Source organism: Argiope bruennichi, chromosome 5 (genome assembly GCF_947563725.1).
Source record: "Argiope bruennichi chromosome 5, qqArgBrue1.1, whole genome shotgun sequence".
Classification (NCBI taxonomy): Eukaryota; Metazoa; Arthropoda; class Arachnida; order Araneae; family Araneidae; genus Argiope; species Argiope bruennichi.
Genome location: NC_079155.1, coordinates 131,399,916 through 131,413,641, shown reverse-complemented (window position 1 = coordinate 131,413,641; position 13,726 = coordinate 131,399,916). Strand labels below are relative to the sequence as shown.

Sequence of the window (13,726 nt, the reverse complement as noted above, 5' to 3'; positions counted from 1 at the left end):
CAAATCTTTGCACCAAATCTGTAGATTTCAATCAAATTTTGTGTAAAACCCTTTCAAAGGAAATCTGCCTGTCCTGCTGTTCGAATGCAATTTAACAAGATAACTACAATCGAAGAGAGCTAGGTAGATAAGATTTGGTACACAGATTTCACATCTTACCTCCACCAAATTTTGAATCATATCCAATGTGGGGTTGTTCGTCTGTCAGTCTATACTTCCAGAAACATATAAACGTGACAACTCAAACGCAATGAGCTAAATATATTATAATTATATTTTATATTATTTTCGAACAGATCATTGCACACATTTTTTTAAATAGCTTTTTAGTAATAAAATTTCATTTTTAAATGGTTATTTTTCTAAATTCAATAATTTTTTTTAAAAAAAATTAAAAGCATTTTATTATAGGAAATGTTTTTCCCTCCGCTGAATATTAAACCAATTTACTATTTGTTTGATTAAATTATCACTTGTGCACTTTTGCCAGTGTTTATTTTCATCGGTCAATTCTGCTTTTGTTACACAATTGTTTTTAGTTGAGTTTCAGTTGCATGTATTGCGTATTAGCTTTTGATACATGATTTTAAATAAGGTATTTTTAAATTGTTGCAGTTGTGTGTGTGTGTGTTCTAACTTTCTTTTCTTTTTTTTTTCAGTACTTTTTACCGGCTTTAGCTTAAGTTTTTTTTATTAGAATTCTATTTAAAAAATTAATTAATTTAGAATATTTTCAAAAAAATTTTAAACTATTAAGTTAAATTTGTCATACTTCATCAAATATATTTTATTGTACAAATGTTTTCGTTTTATAAATCTTAATTTATATTTATTATACGCTTTGTTCTCATTTTCGAAGCTTCACTGGCTGGCATTAGTCATCAAAAAGGCCAAGGAATCTTCAAGTATTTTAAAGCTCCACACTGACGTTGACTTTTCTCGCCTAAAAGTACTTTTACTGAAATTTACAACGAATATCCTTATGCATTTAACAGTAGAATATTACGAAAATGTCCCTTTCGTCAAGGCGAGGATACACTGCTTTCTTTTTTAATGCTTATAATTAGTAAAACGCATGCAATTCTTGATCAAGAATAACTCAATATTGTAATATATTAGATATGGAGAACAAAACTTTGGGGAGATGGGAGTTCAAAAAAAAAAAATAGAATAGAATAAAACACTTTAGTACTGATGAGACAATTTGCTGAATCTAAAGCAGCAAAGAAGAAACATGAAAAAGGAAATTTTAGGGCCACTTATTCAGAAGTGATTGGCGCGGGGAGGAGTGCATGAATTAATTAATACAGTTTCGATACAGATTTAGATTTTTGGCCACCAAGACAAAGTATCGAATTTTATTTATTTAAGTCGCATTCACTTACAAGCAAATGGATAATCCCTTTGCCAAGTTTAATCAGACAAATATCAATTTCATTTAACTCATTTAATAACAGATAACTCACAGATAAAGTGACACAATTCCAGATACGATTTTTCGGACTTTGCAAAATGCATAGATTCATTAAAAGTAAAGAGGCCGATCTTTTTATTATTATCATTTTGAATATTTTTTTACGTCGACGAAATTTATGATGATGTACGATGAGAGAATAAGACAAAATTCCTGATCGACGATGCATACTTTTATATTATGTTTTTACTTTCTCTCTGCAAACTTGCACTCTTATTTATGTATACAGGAAAATAAAAATGGAATGCAAGTGGGCAGAAATATCAAATAATTATTATAAAAATATGGTTCGTAAAACAGCCACAGCTACAATTTTGATGTAATGCAACTCCTTCCACACAGAATGGCATACAATTTTCGCAACGAGATCAACACGGGAAATTCGTCCCTGTTTAATTATTCCAAAGAACCAGCTGCATTTTTGATGAGCGTTACTCAGCTGCTCCTATTCCATTTATCTAAATTTGCAAACGCAACTAACATTTTAGATAACTTCTTTCTCTCTTTCTCTGCTGCGTTTAAATGCGCACAAAAAGAGTTTTTCACGTTCTCGAATTTTTAATTTGAACCAGAGACCTAAAAACTCAAGTTAGCAATATCAGAAAAACTCAATTTTATAAAAAGATTGCAAATAAAAATTTAACTTCCAAGACAAAATAAAATGATGTTAGTGAATCCTGCTAATTGACATGAACTTACAAAACCAGTATATGATGGTTTCTATGGCTGCATTGATGATGCATTTCTATGGCCCTTTAAAATGCCTTCCTTCCTCTATAAAGGGTTTATAAATCTTACTTAAAATACTTAAGGAATCGAGATTGATTGCCGAAAAAGGAATTCATTTAGCTCAATAGATAAAATTAGTTTAATTAATATTTAAAGAATACAAACATTTATTTCATTAAGGTTTGAATAAACAGAAACACGCATGTTTTTGTTTCATCCAAAAATGTGGCAGATTTGTTAAAATCATCCCTCTTGTTAACATTATGTGGTAGCCCGTTGGCATCTCAAAATAATAATAGTAGATAATTTGATTATTAAAATTACATTTTGTGCATTTTATTAATATTTCAAAGTGCTCATTAATATTTTATTAGTTTTTCTAAACTTCTAAAATATAAACACTTGTAATAAAAAATAATAAAATAGATAAGCACAACATTAAAAAAATTATTTTGGTAGTAAGCATACTTTTAACGACATTTGAAAGGCTTAATTAATTGAAATATATAAATCTGTGTTTTACTGACACTTTAATCTTTTAACAGGAACGTTTGTACGTTTGGAACAATATTTATAAGAAATCCATGGAGATATAAAATTCAAACGTAGCAAAAAGAAAACAAAAGCACTACAACAACAAAATCCAACCAAATTATCTTGACATTTCAAAGAAGCTTTTAGAAAAAAAAATCAGCCTAACGAATTTACCAATGATGGATCATCCGGCATCACGCTGTCTTCCTCGGGACCGATTAATGAGCACGGCCACCCACCATTCCGAACAACATCCCGTCATAGACCAACATCCTAATTTGGGAGTGTCAATTTAATTTTCCTCTCCAACATGTCTGAATTCCGATGAGTTACCATCCCCAGAAAGGGCGGGGCGTGGGAAATGACAGTTCATTAAGGAAACTGTGAGAAACACATTCATGGTATAAAGAAGAAATCAAAATAGTATTAACCTAGAGAAAGTAGATCATTTGGCGCGGATGGCTGCCCATTCTAAGTTCGCTGTTCTAAATTTCAGTCAAATACATTGTTTTTCCTGATCGAGCAGAAAATTCCCAAAGGGATCTTAATAAAATTCTTTTTTTTTTCCCCTTGATTTTGAATATATACAGAATACATGTTTTTATTTTGATATTTCATATTTTCAAGGGAAAAAAAAAACGTTATACCGAGAGAAAAAGGAGGGGGAATATAAATTCAATGCAGTTTTCAGCTATTAAGAAAAATATTTTTAAATGCAGGGGAAAGTTAAAAATTGTCAATGTAGATAAGAAAAATCTCAGCTTAACCACCTTACATAATTCCATGGAGTTGCGGAGGGCGTGAATGATGGGAATGAATAATAATGAATATAAACATAGTTGAGGTGGGGTAGAAAATACAACCTCATCTTGAAAATCATAATATAGTGAACGCAAAAAGTATAAATTTTCATTTCATCTAAATGAAATTCCATATGTTTGACTTCTGTTATAGAATTTTGCCTTACCACTTAAATACAAGCTCGAATAAAACTGATTTTATAACAAAGGACATGCTTAAAATGTTTTTCAATAATCAAGAAAACTACGCTCCCCCCCCCCCTTTTTTTTTTATTATTTGAATAAGCATAGAGATCATGGATCTTAAAAGTTCTCTTAAAATGTTCACGGATTTTTTTTTCTAAGCGTCTTTGATACCAAACACAAGATCATGTTTGCATTGATACGGTGTACCATTTTTATAAATTTCAATCGGATTCAGATCGGAAATCCTCGGCTAACATTCAAATTTACAGAATTAGCTTCAAGCCAGAATGTTTACGCTCTTACAAACGTGTATTTAAGCACTTTCCAGTTGTAAAACGTAGGCACCTGAAGTAATCATTGGCACTTCAGGTAACTTAACATACCAACCTATTTGTCAGAATTAATTTTACTGTTGATAAAGACTAATAGAGAAGTTCTATTCGTCGCAGCGACCCAAATCATTACTAAACACCAACATATTGACATTTGGAAAAAAAAACTTCTTTGGTCTATCGCAAATCATACCAAAAATAACGAAAACCATCAGGCCCATCAAGATTTGAATTTTTTTTTTTTTTTTTCCATCAACCATTTTTACATCAATTCATTTTTGACCTAGAGAAATATATTGTTTGGCAAAGTCAACTCTTCTCTTATGTTGATTTAAAAAAAGCGGTTGTGATATTACGTTTCCATAAAAAAAAAAAAAAAAAAAAAAATCATGATTTTTGTAAAATTTACTTATTTATTTTGTTCAAAACATTGTTAATGATCATTGTTAACATGATGAGCATGGTAAATTCAAATTTTGTGCAACTTCATTTGCAGTTTCTTTATACTGGCAAGCTCTCGTTACAATCATTCTTTTCTGTTGACGAGTGAAAATTTGGTCTTCCAACTCGTTTTTTCATGCCATACAGTCTAGGAATTTTTTGAAAATTGTAAACTGCCGTTTCAGATCTGTTGATTCTTTTCGATATTACCCGCCCACTTAATCTACATTCTCGAAAAGCAACAATTTTCCCTTTTTCATAGTCAGAAAAATGTTCCTTTGGCATCATTAAAAAAAAAAAAAAAATTACAAAGAAATTCGACGAGTGCGAAATTTGTATCGCAAATCAATCTTTATAACCGGGATTGTCATTTTCTGTTTTCAAATATGCAAATTTTGCATTAATTGTGAAAGAAAAAATAAATGCCCTAATACTTTTTTTTTCAATATCATTTCGATTTAAAATTCAAAATGTAAATTTAAACTTGTTTATATTTGGAGGTTTTAATTAGATTACACGAGAAGTAATTTAATTTTATTTCTGTTTTTTACTTCAAACATGAGCCCACGATTCCGCTAATAAGACATCTAGGCGTCATGATCACATGATTTGGCAATTTTTTGAGTTTCCATTTCCTATTTTGCGCACTTTAGATTCGTAGAGCAGCTTTGTAAGAAAATTTTTTTTAGAATTCAAAGATGGAAATGAAAGACAATTAAGGTTGTAATAATAGCTAATATTTATATCAAACGCGATTTAAAAGTCGAGAATATATCAGAAAAAAAAAATGCAATAGAACAAGGGATTGCAAACGTAAAGCGGGCAGCTGTAGAATTTCTTTACCAGTAATTAAGAAAAAGACACACGAAATAAAAGTGTGAACTCTAGGTTTAACAAAATACAATTTCCCAACACAATAAGAACATACAACATTAGATGAATAAAACGGCGATTAATTTTAGAACTATTATTCATTGAATTATTAATTAGGGAAAACTCTATCGGCCTCTTCATGCAAAATATAAAAGAATATTTCTTTACTAATTCCACTGACATGTAATCGAAATACTTGATGAAAGCATTTTTTTTTAATAATCTATGATAACAACTTAACCAAAAGACAAAAAAACAGTTGACAAAAATACGACGTCTTATTCATTTGCCTGCTTATTGATTATTCTGCTAAATCTAGTGGAAATTATAAGCTGAATTTATGGTATTTAAATCAGATATCTGAAAATTTGCGAACTCAACGTCATCGACATCCATCGCATTGTGTTCTTAGTCGTCCGATCAAAATTTTTTTGGCAAAATGCGGTATGTTATTCACCTGTAACTCTTGTCAGATATACTGCGAAAAGTAGTACACGTTATAACAACATTTAAATCAGATGTCTGAAAATCTGCGGACTTAACGTCTTCGATATCCATCATATTGTGTTCATAGTCGGTCGATCAAAAATTGTCCGCAAAAATGCGCATCTTGTTGACCTGCCACTCTATCAATTATTTTGCCAAATTTTAGAAACTTTAACCTTTACGATGTCAACTGTTTACAATACATTAACTTTAAGGTGGCTTTTAACATACCATCTTGGATAATGTGCAGCTCTCCACAACTATCCTGAAGTGGTGAAGATGTTTGCCGATGAAACTCACTCTCGCCGACGAAGGGGCAATTGCCCTCTGCTAGAGCCGCTTCTGATCATACCCAAGTAAAATTAATATCATACACACATGCTATACAACTAATAAAAACAAACGGCAAAAATATGTTATCCGCGGGAGACATTTATCCTCACTATGTTATTAGTTTGTGATTTCATATCTCGCTGGGGAAAAGGTTGTTTCTGCACACTTCAAAATTGCAGAACCTTGTATATAAATGCAGGGATAAATTGCTTCACTCAAAGAGAATACTTCTACATCAAACAAAAATGTACAATAAACTTCTGCAGGAAAGGGTCACATCGCAATGATAGGCAGATGGTGGGAAGATGCACGGGATCTCGACATGGTCTAATTGCTTAAAGATAGGCGACTATGTTGAAAAGTCGATTTTTTTTTTTTTTTTTTTTTTGAGAAATTATGATTTTTTTTAAAAATTGAATATTTTTAATGTCTGAACAGGTTTCTTTATAAAACCGTTAGAATTATGCTCCTGGGTCTATTTTGGAGGGAAGTTACAATGACTTTTATATTTGCATTTACATACGTTTGAGTGCTATTTTATATCTCTAGACTCAAACTTCTAAAATTCTAATCTTTGATAGAATTTTCTTACAAAAACCTCATAAAATGAAATGTAATGCATAATTTTTGTTCAAATTTAGTATAATAATTTCTTAGTATGTTCTGTAGTTTCTGAACTGGAGAATAAATAAGTATTCATTTAGAAATATTTTATAACTGTGTTAATGCTTCACAATGTGAAAAAATTAGAAATTATCAGTCGAACCCCCACTATTTAAAGAATGGATAAAAATACAGCTTATTTTTTAGTTCAGGAACCCGATCATATTTCCTGCGCTACAGGTAAAATTTTAAGCAAATCATTTGATAAGATTCTAAATAGAAAATTTTTGCTTTATACCTGCTTTTAACCCCTCAAAAATATCCTTTAAAAAAATTTTTGCTTCTTAACAGATATATTTTGGTTTCATAGATATTTTTTTTTATGCAAATATTCAAAAATATAACTATTTCCGAATGTCTTTCATAAAATTCATCCCGAACGTAATGAAATATTTTAAAAGAAAAAGGATGAGGAGGACTTACTGGTATTACTTAATTTAATACAGCTAAATATAAACACAGATATAGATGCTTCTCCAAGATTTCATTCTCAAAGTTGTTGAACACTAAATTCACTCATTGACTCTGAAATGATGGAAATCCAAGAAAATGTATGGAGACACATTATAAAACTGAAGTATTTCCTGTGGTATGAAATGAAATTCAACAAAGCTAAGATTTAAAAACCATGAATATAAAGAGAAGGAAACTTCTTTCAGTTTGAAAGAAAGTTTACTGGTATATTGAATTTAATACAGCCGAATTTAACGCATTCGCTGCAGCGTATAGTATTATTATTTCATTTACAAAAATAAACACCTTTTTTACATAAAACTGAACAACTGAAAGCATTCATGTACTAAAACCCGTTAAAAGCACTTATTAGTGTAAAAAAAAATTTAAACTCCTATCTGCTTTTTATTATAATTTACGGTATATTATTATTAAAAAAAATAAGGAAATTTGAAATTATTTTTTTTTAACTTCACCATTAATTAATTAGATCCACTCGTTCTAAATCAAAAATATTTTAAATGAATGGATAATTAAATTGTAAAAATGTATAGTATTATGCAACCAGAAATACAAATATGCAAAATTTCGAAACTGTAGTACCTCAGGAATTGCTTACAAATCAATTATGCAATCCTATTTTCACAACTAAGAAACGTCCAATTAAATAAAAGTATTTCAAAAAGTCGTCTCTATATTTAAGATATATATGTCAGCAATTTACGATAACGCTTTGTGCTGGTAGCATGAGCACCGCGATATCACGTTCAACACTTCTGAGGGTCGAGAAAAGGTCACCGCAGATGAAAAGATAGGAATATGCCGGTGAAGAGACCGGGCCTCATTATGGAACAATATTAGATTAACGATCCAAAAAACGAAAACAAGTGGTTCAGATTATCAAAGTTAAAAACTGGGCCTGCAAATGGATGAATAAAAGGGGGGGGGGAGAGAAAAAACGAAAATTTAAACCCAAAATTGGCAGTAAGTATTCGTTTTGTATAATTGGCAGCTTTATAATAATAAAATAACATTAATAACAATAAAAAAATTTAATAAAAGTAATTTTAATAAGCATGTAATTTGAATTAATAGTGTAAGTATTTTAAATATAGCAAATGTATTCAATAACTTCGAAATAATATGTACAAAGTTTCTTTAAGTCAATTTTTTTACCACTTTGAGTAAAATAGAGTGACATAAGTTGAGAAGCAATGGAAATATTCTGGAATGAATTAAAGGTCTCAAAAAATTATTCACTATCACTATTGCCAACATATAGATTGAATGTATTTAAATTAACAGACGAAACAATAAAAAATAATTTAAACAATTTAACTCCGATTTTGAATTAACCAAAACAGATTCTGATAACAGACGATATTTATCAATATAACGATAAAATATTGTCTAAAGATTACCATACAGTGATTTTCTGGCTCCATTCAATTTTCTGTTAATTATAAAATTGACAGAAATCGACACTGAAAACACTGGCGACGTACCTCTAATATGCGGAGAAAAAAATGTCTGAAAAGTCATAAGGTTTTTTTATAGCTTTTTAACAATTATTTGACAACCGATTTATTTAACCGATTAATGGAAAAATAATTTAAAATTTCCATCATGAACACTTTTATAACAATTTACTGGTTTACTGCTTACGAATTTTTCATTATTTAAGACAACGTATATTTCTTGTATACTCTTTAAATTATTTAATATACTTTAAATATTAAGTTGCCTTCTATAACTTCCATAAAAGAAAAAAAAATAACGATCGTTAAGATGGATTTACACTCGGTCCGTTACAAGATGACCAGTAAGACAACGCATGCGCAGAAAGGGACTGGTTTATGTTTGCCACAATTTCATAAGATAGATTCAAACATTCCATGCTTGGCTATAAATTGCCGTTTTGATATCCCTGAATTTTTCTTTTACATTGAATGAAGGAAAATGTATTACAATGATGGATATAAATGTATAAAAATAAAAATGGATCGTATAAAAATGATGGATATTAACACAAATGAACAAGGTAAAAAAATTTTAAAAAGTCAACATATCTATATTTGAAAATTATAAAAAAAATGGGAAATAAATTTTTTTAAAAATTTCACATCAGAAAGAACAAAAAGCAATTAATCTATAATAAATAATCGGAATTAATATATAATAAGTGATTAATTTTTTCACGCCAAAGAAAACGCCTAATTGTACAAATGCATACACAGTAAGAAAAAAATACAATACAGTAGCATGTTGTCCCACCGGAGCATGTACTTACTATGGAACGAATAGTATTTTCAGACGTTCTACACATGCACTGCCTACTGGCTTCTTATAACTGGCCGAATACAAACCCACCTTTAATTTAGGATTTTCCTCTAAATTGGCAAATTATCAAATACAACAATAAAGCAAGTTGAAATTGGATCTTCAGCTCGTTAGTGCATTGTCATTTTCTCCTCTTGTCATTTTTCTTAAGCACTTACCATCACCGCTATAAAAATCTTAAATAAAGTGTCATAGTCAGAACGCAAAATTCTCAATGCATGTGTTAAACGTACAGCCGTCATCGAAGAGAACATTAAATAAAGAATGACAAAGGGGCGTGGTGAAAAACATTCACAGGAACATTTTAATATAAAAAAAAGGTTTTGCTTTCAAAACTTCATATAAAAAAAAGCATTGTAAAGAAAATTGCAGAAGACTTTTTTTTTTTTTTTTTTTTTAGAATAATTCCTAGAATTATCTGCAGTATGATTAAGAGAAAGGCTATTTGTAACATGAAATTTATGAAAAATAAAAATTTAAGCTGAAAATGGAAACTGAAATGGAGTAGCCCAGAAATTCTTTTTTTTTTTTTTTTTTTTTTCCTTCACATCTGGACTGAAAATGTATTTGCAGTCAGCAGGGGGCGGGGTAGGAGGATGAAAATAAAGAAATTGGAAAGGCAATACCAAAGAAAGTGGAATATAAGCACGAAAGCCGTATTCTGCTGAAGGTTGAAAAGAAAAATCCAACGTTTTCAATAACAGCAGAAAAGAAAAACTCTATAAGAAACGGATAACAGGCAAGACGCGACAACCGAAAGTAAGCTGTCTACTGCATATTATATTATATATATATATATATATATATATATATATATATATATATATATATATATATATATACATACAATTTTTCAATTTATATATATTTATATTTATATACAATTTTCCATATATATATACAGTGGCTCAAAAAATTGAGAGTACACCTTACGTTTACTTGATCAATGCGACTTTCAATATAAATAACACATTAACGGTAAGTGCAAACTTGTTTTTATTTTTACACATAACAAATGGTTTAATTTAGAGTAAAAATAAAGAAAAATCAACGAAAAATTTCTAAATTGAAAATTTTCAAAAGCATTTTAAATAAACATACGCAGAATTTTGCCTCAAAAAATTGAGAATACACCAATGAAATTTTTGCAATATCGTGCATAGAAACAAAGTATCACTATTAAATTGTATGTCTTTTGGCTCTTATAATGGTCCCTAAACGCCATGGCACCGGTTCGACCAATTTTTGGTGGTATCTGAAGATATTTTACCCCATTCTTCTTGCACCACTTGTTTTAAATGGGTTTTGTTTCTAATTTTGTATTTTTGAACCACTTTTTCGAGTATCCCCCACGAATATTCAATGGCATTGGTGTGAGGGTACTGTGGTGGTGTGTGTAACTGTTGTTTACAATGAAAAAGACATCATATTTATACCTTACGTGCATTCTGTTTGGGGTCGTTGTCCTGCTGAGTAATGGAATTTCCATCTAAACCCAAATTTTTAACACTTTCCTTTAGATTGCTGCTACCATATGGTTCATCCAACTTGTTGCAGAAACTTTTCAAATCATAGGCAGAAGTGTAAGTGCTGAAACTGTGCTAAATGCCATTAAACAAGCTGGATATAAAAGTAGCATTGTTAGAGAGAAACCGTTCACCAGCTTGCAAATTCAGAAAAAGCATTTGAAGTTTGCAAAAACTCATCAATTGAAGACCAATAACCTTTGGAAGAAATCTATATTTAGTAATGAAAGAAACCTTAACATTTTTGGCAGTGACAACCATCTTACTGTATGGAGAAGCCTAATACTGCTTTGTATCCAAAAAATTTACGTCCTACAGTTAAACATGATGGTGACTCCGTGATGATTTGAGGTTACATGGCTTCATCCGGGGTAGGAAATTTAATTTTTATAGATGGCATTATAAATGATATGGTTTACTTGGATATACTTCGCAGCAATCTAAAGGAAAGTGCTAAAAATTTGGGTTTAGATGGAAATTTCATTTTCCAGTAAGACAACAACCCCAAACAGAATACACGTAACTTCAAAATATGGTGTCTTTTTCATTGTAAATAGCAGTTACACACACCACCACAGTACCCCGACATCAATGCCATTGAATATTCGTGGGCCATACCTGAAAAAGGGGGTCAAAAACACAAAATTAGAAACAAAAGCCATTTAAAACAAGTGGTGCAAGAAGAATGGAGTAAAATATCTTCAAATACCACCAAAAATTGGTCGAATCGGTGCCATGACGTTTAGGGACCATTATAAGAGCCAAAAGACATACAATTTAATAGTGACACTTTATTTCTATGCGTGATATTGCAAAAATTTCATTGGTGTATTCTCAATTTTTTGAGGCAAAATTCTGCGTATGTTTATTTAAAATGCTTCTGAAAATTTTCAATTTAGAAATTTTTCGTTGATTTTTCTTTATTTTTACTCTAAATTCCATTTGTTATGTGTAAAAATAAAATCATGTTTGCACTTCCCGGTAATGTGTTATTTATATTGAAAGTCGGATTTATGAAGTAAAAGTAAAGTGTACTCTCAATTTTTTGAGTCACTGTATATATATATATATATATATATATATATATATATATATGGAAAATTGTTTTTTTCCCCCCCAGAAATTAGAACAGACATAATAATGTTTTTGTATGAACTACGACCAATGGCAAACGCAGTTCCAAACAGAAGTTCAGGGAAACAGAATTTCAGTTCAGGGGAAATCAGCTTGAGAAAATAAGAGCCTGCGCAACTTGCGAAGTTAAAGTGAAGTTTGAAATTTTTGTTTTTAAGATTTAGAACATTTTCAAAATGCGAGCAAATTATATACATTTTCTACCGAAACTGTCTTTTAAATACTGAATTCTTAGTTTTTCTTTTCATCGAATATCTGTAGTCGTTAGCAGTAGTAAAGGATCAATTCAATGAATAAGATCCCTGTTCTTTTGCATTCAGTTTGGCCATTTCAGGAGTTAAAAATTCTTCACTCCCAATGTCCTTCAGTCCCATTTTCACGCTTCCGTTAAACATCCATTAAATGGTAACTCTCCCAGGAAATATACATTGAGAGTTAAAACTATATAAACCCCTTCAAATTACCAGAAGACGAAGAAAGAAGCCATAACAGATTTATTTGCGTTCCTCTTCACCTATACGATTGGAAGTTTTTCCTATACTCAATTATTATTTGAATTCTGGCTGAGTTCAGATACAAATATGTATTTATATTGTCATTAAACAAATAAAAATATCGAAATATTTTGATTTGAATAATTTCTAATTACAAAATTGTTTTGTGAGTAATTTTTGAGCAATAAAAAAGTTGATTTCATTTTTAGTAAATAAAAAATAAGTTGTAAAAGCTAAAACAATTTTCAAATTTTTCAAATGGATGAGATACAGAAATATTTCAAAGAGAAGGGATGATGCTCACTCGTGAATAACTTTAAGCAACTTTCTTAAATTCATCAAATTTAATAAAATGTTATATGAATTACTGAAAATAATAAATTCAAGACAACTGTAGGCTGATATGAAGTATATACAAAGAGTAATTAGACATACATTCACATCAAAATTGTTTTTACTATTTAGCATATATACTTCACTGATTATTTAATTTCAACAAAATATTAAATCTTTTAGGTAGTAGAAAGAGTTGAATTTGCAAAAATATTGCATAAATTTACTATTCAAATAAAATATTAGGAGGTTATCTAGCTATACTTTTTAGTCCATTTTAAGAGATTGCTTAGATTCAATTTTACTTTTAAATCCATTTCAAGAGATTGTTCAGATTTAGTTTTTATAGTAAAATATACAAACAACAATAAAACTGTGCATACTGCATGTAATGAAAAAAATAAAACACCCTAAAATATTTTCTCCTGTTAATGTTTATATGGCATGAATTAATTGAAATTTTCCATCTTCACCATATAAATAAGTTAGGCTTTTCTGTTAACAGGGGTCCCAATTGTCATCAAGCTTGAATGCTGGTACTATTCTGTTAGCACCAAACCCCAATATCCAATTTTCTGACTTAAATAAAACAAAA

General features: G+C 29.9%; 1 protein-coding gene across 3 annotated transcripts in view; it reads right to left on the bottom strand.

The window, feature by feature from the left end:
- Nucleotides 1-13,726, bottom strand: part of LOC129968653 (activated Cdc42 kinase-like) — a 99,482-nt gene that overhangs the window by 79,170 nt on the left and 6,586 nt on the right. The window contains exon 1 of one of the 3 annotated variants that reach the window (XM_056082763.1): nucleotides 2,912-2,935. The exons of the other annotated variants lie outside the window; for them this stretch is intronic. The gene's annotated coding sequence lies outside the window, so the exon portion shown is untranslated. Of the gene's footprint in view, nucleotides 1-2,911; nucleotides 2,936-13,726 lie in introns of those variants that run through there. 3 annotated transcript variants of the gene reach the window in all.